This window comes from Rana temporaria, chromosome 2 (assembly GCF_905171775.1).
Source record: "Rana temporaria chromosome 2, aRanTem1.1, whole genome shotgun sequence".
Taxonomy (NCBI): Eukaryota; Metazoa; Chordata; class Amphibia; order Anura; family Ranidae; genus Rana; species Rana temporaria.
In genome coordinates, this window is record NC_053490.1 from 404637916 (window position 1) to 404650644 (window position 12729).

The window sequence follows — 12729 nt, forward strand, 5'->3', positions numbered from 1 at the left end:
TAGGGATTTACGTCATTTACGTCCACGTCGAAACTAATAGGACCGTGCGGCGTACTTTGCCGCAATGCACACTGGGATATGTAGGCGGACGGCGCATGCGCCGTTCGTAAAATACGTCAATCACGTAAGGTCACCCCCCATTACCATAAAACACGCCCCCTCAGCTAAATTTGAATTAGGCGCCATTACGCCCGCCCGATTTACGCTACGCCGCCGTAACTTAGCAGGCAAGTACTTTGTGAATCATGTACTTGCCTCGCTAACTTACGGCGGCGTAGTGTAAACACGATACACTACGCCGCCGCAACGATACGCCTGCCTACCTGAATCTAGCTATTTAAGTGCAAATTCCAATATGTAGGCTACAAATAAGTACAATATGCAATGTGATTTAAGGTAGATATTAAGGCAAAAAGAATATTTCTTATTTTATTTTCAATATAGTAAGTAGCTCAGGAACAGGACTCTGGAGGGCAATACATTAGAATGGGTGATGCACACATAACAATTGACTCTCACAGTAATACCGACTGCAGTGTGTAGCAGCACAGATCACCGACACGACACCCCCCCTCCCGAGTCACAGTGACAGTCTCTCTCCATGCCAGATGGTACCTTCAGTCCCCCCCCAGTCCAAACAGAGGTCAGTCCCGCTCCCGGCTTGCCTTAATCCTGTCCTGCCTTAATCCCATCCTGCAGACCCGCACACGAGGCTCTAGCCACTCCCTTGTACCATGACATCACATGACATGCTCAGACCCCGCCTCCACCAGACCCGACCCCCGCCGATACCGCCCAAACACTCAAGTCACAGCCACTTTTTTTACTGGCAACCTTTTCCTCTTATTGGCATTTACTGGCAGGAGAAAAGTGACCATTTTTTACTGGCTGCCAGTAAAAATACTGACGGTTGGCAACACTGGTTCAAACCTGCCTTAGCTATTCTGCTTGGGAAGCTGTCAAAGCCAATAGCCAATCATAGGCGGGCATGCCACACCCCTTGTATAAGTTTAGCTTAGAATTGGTGGTCCGCAGTGACAGCTCCCTGGTGGGTGATCATGTGGGTTCAGACTTGGGTCGCCACCTGTCCAGGATTCACCCGGACAGTTTGGGTTTGGAATCATATCATACCTCCGAACTGTCCCTGATTTTGAGGGACTGTCCCTGATTTGGAGTAATGTCCCTAATTCCTCCGAATTTGTCCCTCATTTTGTTCTGATCTATATAGTTGTATATAAAATACACTTTTCATCTATCAAAACATGTTTCCCAGATCTAAACTTGTCATCTGATTTCTAAATGTCTGCATTTGTAATTCCCAGAAGCCAATATAAAGGAATAGTAGTGGTAAAAAGCACTTTTAACGGAAATTCTTTTTTGTACAATTCTCCTTTAAGAGGGCGTGGTAAGGTTGTGTGTCCTATGCCTGCATACTTTTGCTGATTGGTGTCCGTCATTCTCATCTCAAATAGTTGAGAGGTATGTCATGTGTCCGGATTTCAGACAGCCTGAAACCCGGACACATTATTAAGACTGGACTATGGCTTCCCAGCAGGGTAGCTGGCTGCAGTTGTCTAAGCTGAGAGTTTCTGTTACACTCTTTCACATTGCCCAAAGCCAGCACTAACAATCCCCCCCCCCCCCCAGGGCTGTCTGAATAGCATCATGGGCCCCTGGGCAAAGTAATGCTCTGGGGCCCCTACAATGATGACAGTGCAGGTAAACAGACATTAAGTAGGTAGGAGGCAGACTGCCTCCCCTTTGCATCCATCACTCTCAGTGCCATCATGGGGCCCCCAATTTCCGGGGATCATGGACTCAAGGACTAGCTGCTTTCGGGAAAGTGCAGGGGCCACCCATGCAGCTGGGGCCCCTGGGCAGAGCCCAGGTGTGCCCTCTCATCAAGACAGCCCTGCCCCCCTCCCCCCAAACAAACATACACAAGGAAGAGGAGAGAGGGCTCAATCTGTACCTCTTCCCCCCACCCCTACCCCTCTGTGTCTGCCCACACTCCAATCCCCACCGCTGTGCCTCAGAAAAGGAAAGTGAGTACCAGAAATTTGAAGTCCAGCAGCCTCAGATACATCTGGATGAGAGGTGCTGACTGCCAAGGGGGTAAGTGAGCTCACCATCCATCCCTGTCTGTGAAAGAAGTCTCCCCCTTCTCTCTCCTGCCTCTGAGTAAGTACAGTAAGGCAAATCAGGGTTCTCAGAGCACCCCTTACATCAGAATTCTCCTTAACATCCGAGTCTGCAGGGTCCCCCTTACAGTGAAAGGGATCTCTGCGAGTTCAGAAAAGGGGAAACTCTGTGGACTCTGATGTAAAGGGGGACTCTTGTTAATAGTAGTAAGAAGAGCCGGCAAAACTGTAATCCTTGAAGTGTCGTTTATTGGTACATCAGAGTGACAATAAAAAAACAATAATGTTGACACGTTTTCGGCAATAGCCTTAGTCGAATAAGGCTATTGCCGAAACACGCCAGCATGATTGTTTTATTGTCACTCTGATGTACCAATAAACGACACTTCAAGGATTACAGTTTTGCCGGCTCTTTTTACTACTGTTGCATTGGAGTGTGTTGGGACACATGGCACCTCGGCACCTGTGAGTGGACCTGGTGTATGGATTGGGTTGTCCCTGCAGAGATCGCTGATACCTTTCTTCTCTTCCAAGCTTGACTCTTGTTAATAACTTCATATATCCACTCACCCAAAGAATTAAATTCAAACTACTAACAATTACCTACAAAGCCATCCACAACTCTGCCCCCAGCTACATCACTGACCTAGTCTCTAAATACCAACCTAATTGTTCTCTTCGCTCTTCTCAAGACCTCCTACTCTCTAGCTCTCTCATCACCTGCTCCCATGCTCGTCTCCAGGACTTTTCCAGAGCCTCTCCAAGCCTATGGAACTCCTTACCCCACTCTATCCGCCTATCTCCTTCTCTATTAGCTTTTAGAGGATCCCTGAAAACCCTCCTCTTCAGAGAAGCCTACCCTTCCCACACCTAACAACTGTATTTGCATTTGAGTCCATCTGATCATCCCCCACAGCTACTACTACCCTTTGTTCTACTTGACCCTCCCTTCTAGATTGTAAGCTCTAACGAGCAGGGCCCTCTGATCCCTCCTGTATTGAATTGTATTGTGACTGTACTGTCTTCCCTGATGTAAAGCGCTGCGCAAACTGTTGGCGCTACATAAATCCTGTATAATAATAATTAGAAATGTTATTTAATAGCAAAATATATGTATAGTTTATACTATATAAAAAAAAAATTGCCCTGCGCTGCTAAAGTGTTCGCGTTTGACTTGCAGTATGACGGGCAGGCGGTGGTTGCGTTATCCTGACTGGGCGTCATATGACATCTAGCAGGATAAGCTGCTTGCGCGCCCACAGGTGCACGCAGCGGAGCAATCGGGGACGGCGCATGTCCCTCGGACATAGCCCATGCCTGATCAAGGTAAACAGCCAATAAAATTGTCTATTTATCACATGATCTGTTGTGTCCAATCACAGTCGGTCATTTTTCTCAGCAGTTGAGGCGTACCTGATGCGCGCCCCCTGGTGATCGGGGATGGCGTGTGTCCCTCGTATGAAATTGGCTGTTTACCATGTGACCCGATGTGTCCAATCACAAGCTGGTCACAAATGTAAACAATCTGAACGGTTACTATGTGATCCCTGCAATCTCTCCTCACACACCGATAGTGTAAGGAGAGAGCAGGGATCAGTGCATTGTCTGACAACCGTATTGTTTTACTGTGCGCAAAAACACCCCCCAATAAAGAGAACCTGTCACCATAGAACTTGTCACTGTCCATCTGGATCTCTGGATCTGTCACACTGCCATTAGTACTGCCATCAGTACCTTTGCAAACACCCGCCATTAGTACCGCCACACAGGCCCACGATTAGTACTGCCATCAGTACTGTCTCACAGGCCCGCCATAAGTACTGCCATCAGTACCGTCGCACAGGCCCGCCATTAGTACTGCCATCAGTACAGTCACCCAAGCCCACCATCAGTGACCTGTCAGTACCACCGGTAGCACTGTCACACAGGCCCGCCATCAATACTGCCATCAGTACCGCCACACAGGCTCACCATCACTACAGTCATCATGGCCAAAAGAGTTTACACACCTGAGGAGGCATATGCCATGCTTATAATGTCGGATGAGGGGAGCAGCGGTGAGCTCCCATCATTCGATTCTGGTTTAGACTATGGCCTAGATTCAGGTACGTGCGTACGTGCGTACGCTACGCCGCCGCAACTTAGAGAGGCAAGTGCTGTATTCACAAAGCACATGCCTCCTAAGTTACGGTGGCGTAGCGTAAATGGGCCGGCGTAACCGCACGTAATTCAAAGTAGGCTGTAGGGGGCGTGTTGTATTTAAATGAGGCTTGACCCCATGTAGATGCATGGCCAAAGATACGTCGGTTCAATGCCTGTGACGTGAACGTAATTTACGCACAGCCCTATTCGCGTACGACTTACACAAACAACGTAAAAAGATAGGCCTGTTCCGACGTCGATACCTTGCATGGGATGCGCCACCTAGGGAGCAACTTTATCTTTACCCCGGCGTATCTCTAACGTAAAAGGCGCAAACGACGACGGGCGCACGTACGTTCGTGAATCAGCCTATCTAGTCATTTGCATATTCCACGCCAAACTCAACAGAAGTGCCACCTAGCGGCCAATTCAAATATTGCACCCTAAGATACGACGGTGTAGGAGACTTACGCCGCGCATATCTTAGCCTAATTTAAGCGTATCTGGTTTACAGAATACGCTTACATTTAGGACGGCGTAGATTCAGAGTTACGTCGGCGTATCTGAATCTGGCTATATGAGCCAGTAGAAGGTAGTGGATCGGAGTCAGTGGAGGAAACCTTCCCTCCTGAAAAAATAAGGAGATCAGGACCAAGATCAGAAGACCAGCCTACCACCAGCAGTACCAAACCCCAGGAAGAGAAGCCCAGTACCAGTACTGGAATTACAAAGCCTGGCCCAGTCCTACCTTCCCGATGCCGTGGCAAACCCTTTATGGTTGCCTGCCCGCTCAGGATCCGCTATAATCTCCCCTTTCCCTGCACAGCCAGATGTGCAGCCCAACAATACAAATTTTTCCCAATTCGATTATTTTTATTTATTTTCCCCCTAAGATTTGTTGCAGTACATGGTGGATCAAACAAATCTCTATGGCAGTATACATGGAAATTTATAGGAGAGAAAAGCCCCTGGGATGGTACGGATTGTAATAATGGGATGGAATTGTCAAAAAATATATATAAAAATAGAAAAGTTTATTTAGTATAAATCATAAATCACAGAAGATTCACCAACAAGTCACCTTGCCACCTGCTGATGTCATTTAGCACCCAGCACTTCACTCGCACTTTTCAATTTCTTTTGGATAAATTGCATTACCTCCTGGACTGAGTCGCAGTTGCGTCATCCATCATTGGTGTTTATCGGTTATGTTCAGTCATTCATGTTGATGGGAGCATAACACTATCCTGCGATTTCCTCTGCGACTGCATATATTATCTTTATGCTGCGATTCTATTTCTGTACCCAGCACTCTACTTGCACCTTGCAATTTCTTCACCTCTTGGACTGAGTCGCAGTTGCACCATTTACACTTTGTAACAATTGGACAATCTTGCGGTTCCATCCACCATTCATATGATGTGATTTTACTTACATTATACAGTCACTTATTTGTATGTATTTGCACTCTTATTCAGTTCACTGTTTTATTCATCCATCATTGTTGTATATCAGTTATGTTCAGTCATTCATTTTGATTGGAGCATAACACCATCCTGCGATTTCCTCTGCGACTTCATATACTATTATCTTTACGTTGTGATTTTATTTATGCACCTGAGTCACCTTATCTGCACTGTTTGCACATTCATTCAGTACACCTTTGGATGCACCTTATCTGAGCATTTATAGCGATTTTTATCTTTCAGTCAGTCTATTTGTATATTTGCACATTCATTTATCTATTATACTTGTAGCGCTACCCCCGCAGGAGCTGCTGGACAGAATAGGGATGGCGTGTTACCTTCTGTGATGCGTCTAGGGGTATGTTGATGATGATGAGCAATGAGAATGTCCAAACAGCAAAGGTGTCTTTTTCTGTGCTTTTATTCTTGCCCAACACGGCAAACAATGAACTTGAGGTAGATAGAATAAAGGATGGTGAAAAGGAGAAGTTGCAGATTCAGGCTTGGATAAAACAGAAGCAGTCCTGCTTCAAATAACACTTTAGTTTCGTCGCCCCTCAGCCGAAGGGGTATAGTATACCTGGACAGGCCTCTCACACCGACCTGGCAGCCAGGATATCACTTGGAACACTGGAAGAAGAACAAGTCTCTGCCACAGACCTGGTGTAAATGAACATTGGGAAAGAACCTCTGCCACAGGCCCCCTTCCCCGTACGTAGGATTATAAGGTGAATCTTCTCCAGTAAATTTAGTGCCTGAATCTCCCTCAGATAGTCTCTCAAATGGTCACCGACTGACAGGTTGCCATCGAACAAACTGTCAATGTACGGTCACCTCGATCCCCGGTGGATTGTCTAGGCCCTGTTGGATCGCCTGCCTCCGGGCTCACCTCAGACTGACTCCCCACCGAACAGCACAACTCGCTTGGGATCTTCCTCACAGGAATCGGGGACCCAGTCGATCACTGGGGCCCCTTTACAGCTTCGGTTGCTCCGGGCCAACATAGCCCAGAACTGGGAACACCGCGTAGCACGTGCGCCCCGGCCTGGTAGGCCATATCGCCGGGGCCCGTGATGTGCGCACACCCTGAAGGTGGGTGCCGCACCCGGAACCAGGACAGAACTCCCCACAAAATGGCGTCCGCTCAAGAAGTACTCTCCCCCAGCATGCCCTGCGAGGGAAAACTCTACTGCTGCCACCTGTCGCCCAGAGGTGGAAAGGTACCTCTGGAACACAGAATGAACTGGCAGTATAGCCCAGCTAGAGTAGAGGCCTAATTTACATGAATTAGCTGGATGAGAGTAAAGTAACTCTCTCACCCCCCTCTAAATTTAAGATAGCACCTGGACTGAAAGTACACAGGCGCTACACACTATTTTGGTTATTTATAAATTTTTACCAATTACACCATTCTATGCAACACCATCTCTTGGTTTTTTTCTATGATACATTTTTTTTTTCCCATTATAGATCGAGAAAGGTAGGGTTATAAGCCCTGTCATATTTTTTCCTGCCATCTGTGTCCCATTTCAGAGATTTCCCTTTACTTCCTGGCCCAAACAGGAAGTGAGAGGAAATCCCTGCAAATAAAGGGAATCACAGACAGCAATAAAAACCGAATAGATGTTAGGGCTCATTTACACTTGCTTCGGCTTTAACACACGTTAATGGCTAGTTTACACTTGCTTCAAAACAATGCTTTCTTAAAGCTCTCTAAATGCTAGTCAAAGCCCCTGTCACTAAATAAAATTGTTAGCTAACAGTCCTGTTTACAACTGCTTTTGCTTTGGCTTTGTTTCAAAAATTATACCCCATGCAGCTTCAGTGGTGCTTCAAAGTGTCTTTAAAGCCTCCATAGAAGTCTATTGCAAAACTCGCTTGACGCTCCACTGAAGCCTCATCGAAGCCCCACGGAAGCTTCACCAAACCCCTATTGAATCTTCACCAAAGCCTCATCGAAGCCCCAATGAAGCCTCACTGAAGCCCCATTGAAGCTCCGCCAAAGCCTCATCGAAGCCCCACCAAAGCACCAAGCAAAAGCAAAGGTGTAAACAGGACTGTAAGCTAACCATTTTATTTAGTGACAGGAGCTTTGACTGGCGTTCAGAGAGCCTTAACAAAGCCTGTCTGAAGCCATGTTTTGTAGAAAGTGTAAACTAGCCCTTACTGTACTAATGACACTGGCAGGGAAAATGTTAACACCAGGGACAATCAAGGGGTTAAGTGTTTTCCCTGAGAGTGTTTTCTAACTATGTGGGAGATGGACTGACTGGAACAACAGTGATATCCACGTTCCTACTTAGCAGAAAGACAAGATCTCTGTGTCCTCCCTTGTCAGAACGGTGACCTGCCTTCTTTACATAGGCAGATCCCCTTTCTGCCTCTGTGGGGAACGATCGAGGGTGGCAGGCTCCAATCTCTCAGATTAGAACAGTTCAATTGCACTGAATCGAGCGCTTGACCTAAAGAAGCTGAACAGGTATACATACTTATGCCACGTACACACGATCAGTTCGTCTGATGAAAACGGTCTGATGAACCATTTTCTTCACACGAACCGATCGTGTGTGGGCCCCATCGTTTTTTTATCTATGGATGAAAAAACTAGGAACCTGTTTTAAAATTACCTGATGGTTAAAAAAACGATAGAAAAAACGATCGTCTGTGGGCACGTTCATCGGTTAAAAATCCATGCGTGCTCAGAATCAAGTCGACGCATGTTCGGAAGCATTGAACTTTATTTTTCTCAGCACGTCGTTGTGTTTTATGTCACCGCGTTCTGACACGATCTGTTTTTTAACTGATGGTGTGTAGGCAAGACTGATGAAAGTCAGCTTCATCGGATATCTGATGAAAAAATTCATCAGTCCGTTTTCATCGAATGAACCGATCGTGTGTACAGGGCATTAGAGTCATCCAAGGTGGACAGCTTACAGTTGATCCTTCTATCAGTAAATCCAGGTTAGTGGATGCTGTCCTTAGACTTGTTGGACACTTACTTACATGTTCCCATCTATCCAGTCTATCAAAACTTCCTACGGTTCAAGGCCCGCCACAATCACTTTCAGTTTCGGAGTCTTCCCTTAGGCCTATTCACCTTCCCCAGAACATTCAACTGGACGTTACCTGGATGATGTTCTCCTCCTGGCAGAAAGTCAAGAAGTGCTGATAAAGCATTGAGAACTGCTATTGCTCACCCTCTAAAGCCTTGGCTGGTTGATCAATTGGAAGAAGGGCCAGCTGTGTCTGGCACAGAAAATTAACTTTCTCTGAGTGCTATTGGATACGCAGGCCAATATGGTGCAGCTCCCTCAGGAAAAGGTCAAGTTGATACGGAGTACGGAGAGTGAAGTCTGCTCTGGGAGAAAGATGCCTGCCGCTGGTCTAGTGGGCACAGTGGGACACTCATGTATTCAAAGTCTCATTCCTCAAGCAGGGGGATGGAGCCTCCATGCATCAACAGATTTGCATCACCAAGAAGATGAAGGACTCCCTGGAGTGGTGGACCCATATGGAAAACCTGAATAGGCATTGTCCAATTATTCTGCCAGAAGTGGAACTGGTCATGTCAGATGCCATTATTTTGTGGTTGGGGAGCCCAAGACCACGCAGCTCAGGGCTGGAGGGCCTTCAATACCCAGGGCAGGGAGTGGTGTCAAACATATTGGAGCGCAAGACAGCCTTCAAAGCCTGTTAGTGTTTATTACGTCTCTGATGCATTCTTCTCATGCATTTAAAGTAAAGAGTCGTGCCTTGATGATGGAAGTTCATCCAATTTTCAAATAGGCACAACTTCACTTGACAGACTTATGGGCTCTGTATGTACCGTCAGCACAGAACCACCTGGCCGACTACTTAAGCTATTCGATTTCTATCAAACAACAAATGGACTCTGAGGCCCAGATTCTCGTAGAATGGCGTAAAACTGGGCGGGCGTAACGTATCTGATTTACGTTACGCCGCCGCAAGTTTTTCAGGCAAGTGCTTTATTCACAAAGCACTTGCGTGTAAAGTTGCGGCGGCGTAACGTAAATCACCCGGCGGAATTCAATTTTGGCGGGTAGGGGGCGCGTTTCATTTAAAACGCGCATGCGCCGTCCCTAAAATATCCCGGCGTGCATTGCTCTAAATGACGTCGCAAGGACGTCATTGGTTTTGACATGGACGTAAATTACATCCAGCACCATTCACGGATGACTTACGCAAACAACGTAAATGTATAAAGTTTGACGCGGGAACAACAGCCATACTTAACATTGGTTGCGCCAACTTCACGCCGGGACAAGCCTAACGTAAACGTCGTAACTTTACTGCGTCGGCCGCGCGTACGTTCGGGAATTCGCATATCTAGCTAATTTGGATACTCGACAGGGAAAACGACGAAGGCGACACCTAGCGGACAAAAAAAAAATTGCATTTAAGATCCGACGGTGTAAGAGACTTTTGCTTGTCGGATCTAATGGATATCTATGCATAACTGATTCTAAGAATCAGTCGCATAGATACGACGGCCCAGATTAGGACTTACGACAGCGTACATGGTGCTGTGCCGTCGTAAGCCCTTTGAGAATCTGGGCCTAAGTCTAACAGCTTTCTCTCTCCTGACCCGGCATTCCCCAAATAGATTTAGCGGCAACCCCATGGAGCACGAAATGTCCCAGCTTCTTGTTGAGAGTGTCATATCTGGCAACAGAAGGGGTGGACTGCCTTCATCACCAATGGAACTTCCAGCTTAGTCATATCTTTGTTCCAGTTCCCCTAATTGCCAGGCTTAGTCATTCTTCAGTGACAGTGATAGCGGTCATTCCATGCTGGCCCAGAAGGCCGTGGTTTCCAACCCTGCTCCAACATAGCATGGAACCACCAATAGAGATTTCGATGACTCCAGATCACCTCTCAGGAGCATTTTCTACACGAGATCCCCAAAGGTTACAAAGTTCCTCAGAGGAAGTAGTAGCCACACTGTTGCAAGCCAGAAAGAGTAGAACAAATAATACTTATCAAAAAGTTTGTCAAGCTCGCCAAAGAAAATTCCAGGAACCCATTATCTCTAGAGTCTCCCCAAATCCTTCAGTTTCTTCAGTTCTGGATTCAGGCCTAGGTGTATATACTTTGAAAGTCCACATCTCAGCTCTCTTTTTTTTTTAATCAAAACAACGTTTATTGAGCATAAAGGTAAAGGATTACAGACGTATGGATAATCGGTGCAACATGCACCACAAGACATCTCAGCTCTCTTGGCCATGATGAGAGTCAAATGGGCCCTCAATACTCTGGCCAACCAGTTCATAAAGACAAATTCAAAGTTGAGGCCACCTGGGGAGTTAACTTTTCCCAAATGGCAGTCCTTGAAGTCCTCTCAAAACCTCCATTCTATCCTTCAGAGTCAACGCCTATATGAAACTTAACCCTTAAAGCTTAATTCTTAGTGCCGATAACTTCAGCCAAGAGAATGTCAGAGATGCAAGCACCGGTGTTTAAAGCGCCTCATCTAGTGTTTTTCCCAGACAGAGTGTTCCTAAAACTTTGGTATGAGTCATCCCAAAAGTAACCAAATCATTTCACTTTAATCAAGAAGCAATACTCCTGTCCTTCCTTTAAGGAGTTGTAAAGACAGAAGGTTTTTTTTATTTTAATGCATTGTATGCATTAGGATAAAAAACCTTTTCTGTGTAGCAGCCACCCCAGCACCCCCCAATTACTTACCTGAGCCCCATCTCTCTCCAGCAATGTCCACAAATGTCTAAGTCGCCCGGGACACTCCTCCCATGCCATTGGCTCCCGTGGCTGTCAATCAAAGTCAGCCAATCAGGAGAGAGAGGTGGCAGGGCCAGGTCGGGGCTCTGTGTCTGAATGGACACACGGAGATGTGACTCGGCTCCAGTGCCCCCATAGGAAGCTGCTGATTGTGGGGGCACTCCATAGGAGGGGGGGGCCAGGAGCAGCAAAGAGGGACTCGAGAAGAGGAGAATCCGGGCTGCTCTGTGGAAAACTAACAGCACAGAGGAGGTACCGTATTTATTCGAGTATAACGCGCACATGTGTATAACGCGCACCCCTAATTTCCGATTAAAAATCGGTATAAAATCATTGTAATTGCCAAAAATCATTTATTGTATTTATTGTATGTCCAGCCATGTCCCCAGTATGTCCAGCCATGTCCCCCGTATGTCCAGCCATGTCCCCCGTATGTCCAGCCATGTCCCCCGTATGTCCAGCCATGTCCCCTGTATGTCCAGCCATGTCCCCCATATGTGCAGCCATGTCCCCTGTATATGCAGCCACCTACTGTTAATCACGGCGGTGCGGGAACATTACAGACAGTGTTCGTTTGAACAGCTGTTTTCCCTGCCGCGCATAGACACTCCCCCTTGCTCGCGATTGGACAGATCCGTCCAAGGGGGAGTGTCTATGCGCGGCGGGGAAAACAGCTATTCAAACGAAAGCTGTCTGTAATGTTCCCCGCGCCGCGGTGATTAACGTTGTAGCGGCGTTGGTGGCGGCGGCGGTAGCGGCGGCGGTAGCAGCGGCGTTAGCGGCGGCGGGGGGAGGGGGGAAGTATTCTATTCTAGTATCGCCGGTATTAGCGGGAGTACGAGTACTCCCGCTAATACTCGGTATCGGTCCCGCCACTGCCATCCCACCCCAGTCCTCGTTTATAACGCGCACCCAAAACTTTGATTTTTTTTGGTATAAAATTTTGCGCGTTATACTCGAATAAATAGGTAAGTATAACATGTTTGTTAAAAAAAAAAAAGAGAGACTTTACAATCACTTTAACCACTAGCCCCCGCTCGCCCCCGACTCCCGTGCGTGTGCCCGGCGGGCGCGATCGCCGCCGGGCACACGCGATCGCTCGGTACAGAGCGGGGACCGGGAGCTGTGTGTGTAAACACACAGCTCTCGGTCCTGTCAGTGAGGGAAACGCTGATCTTCTGTTCATACAATGTATGAACAGATGATCAGTGTTTCCCCTAGTA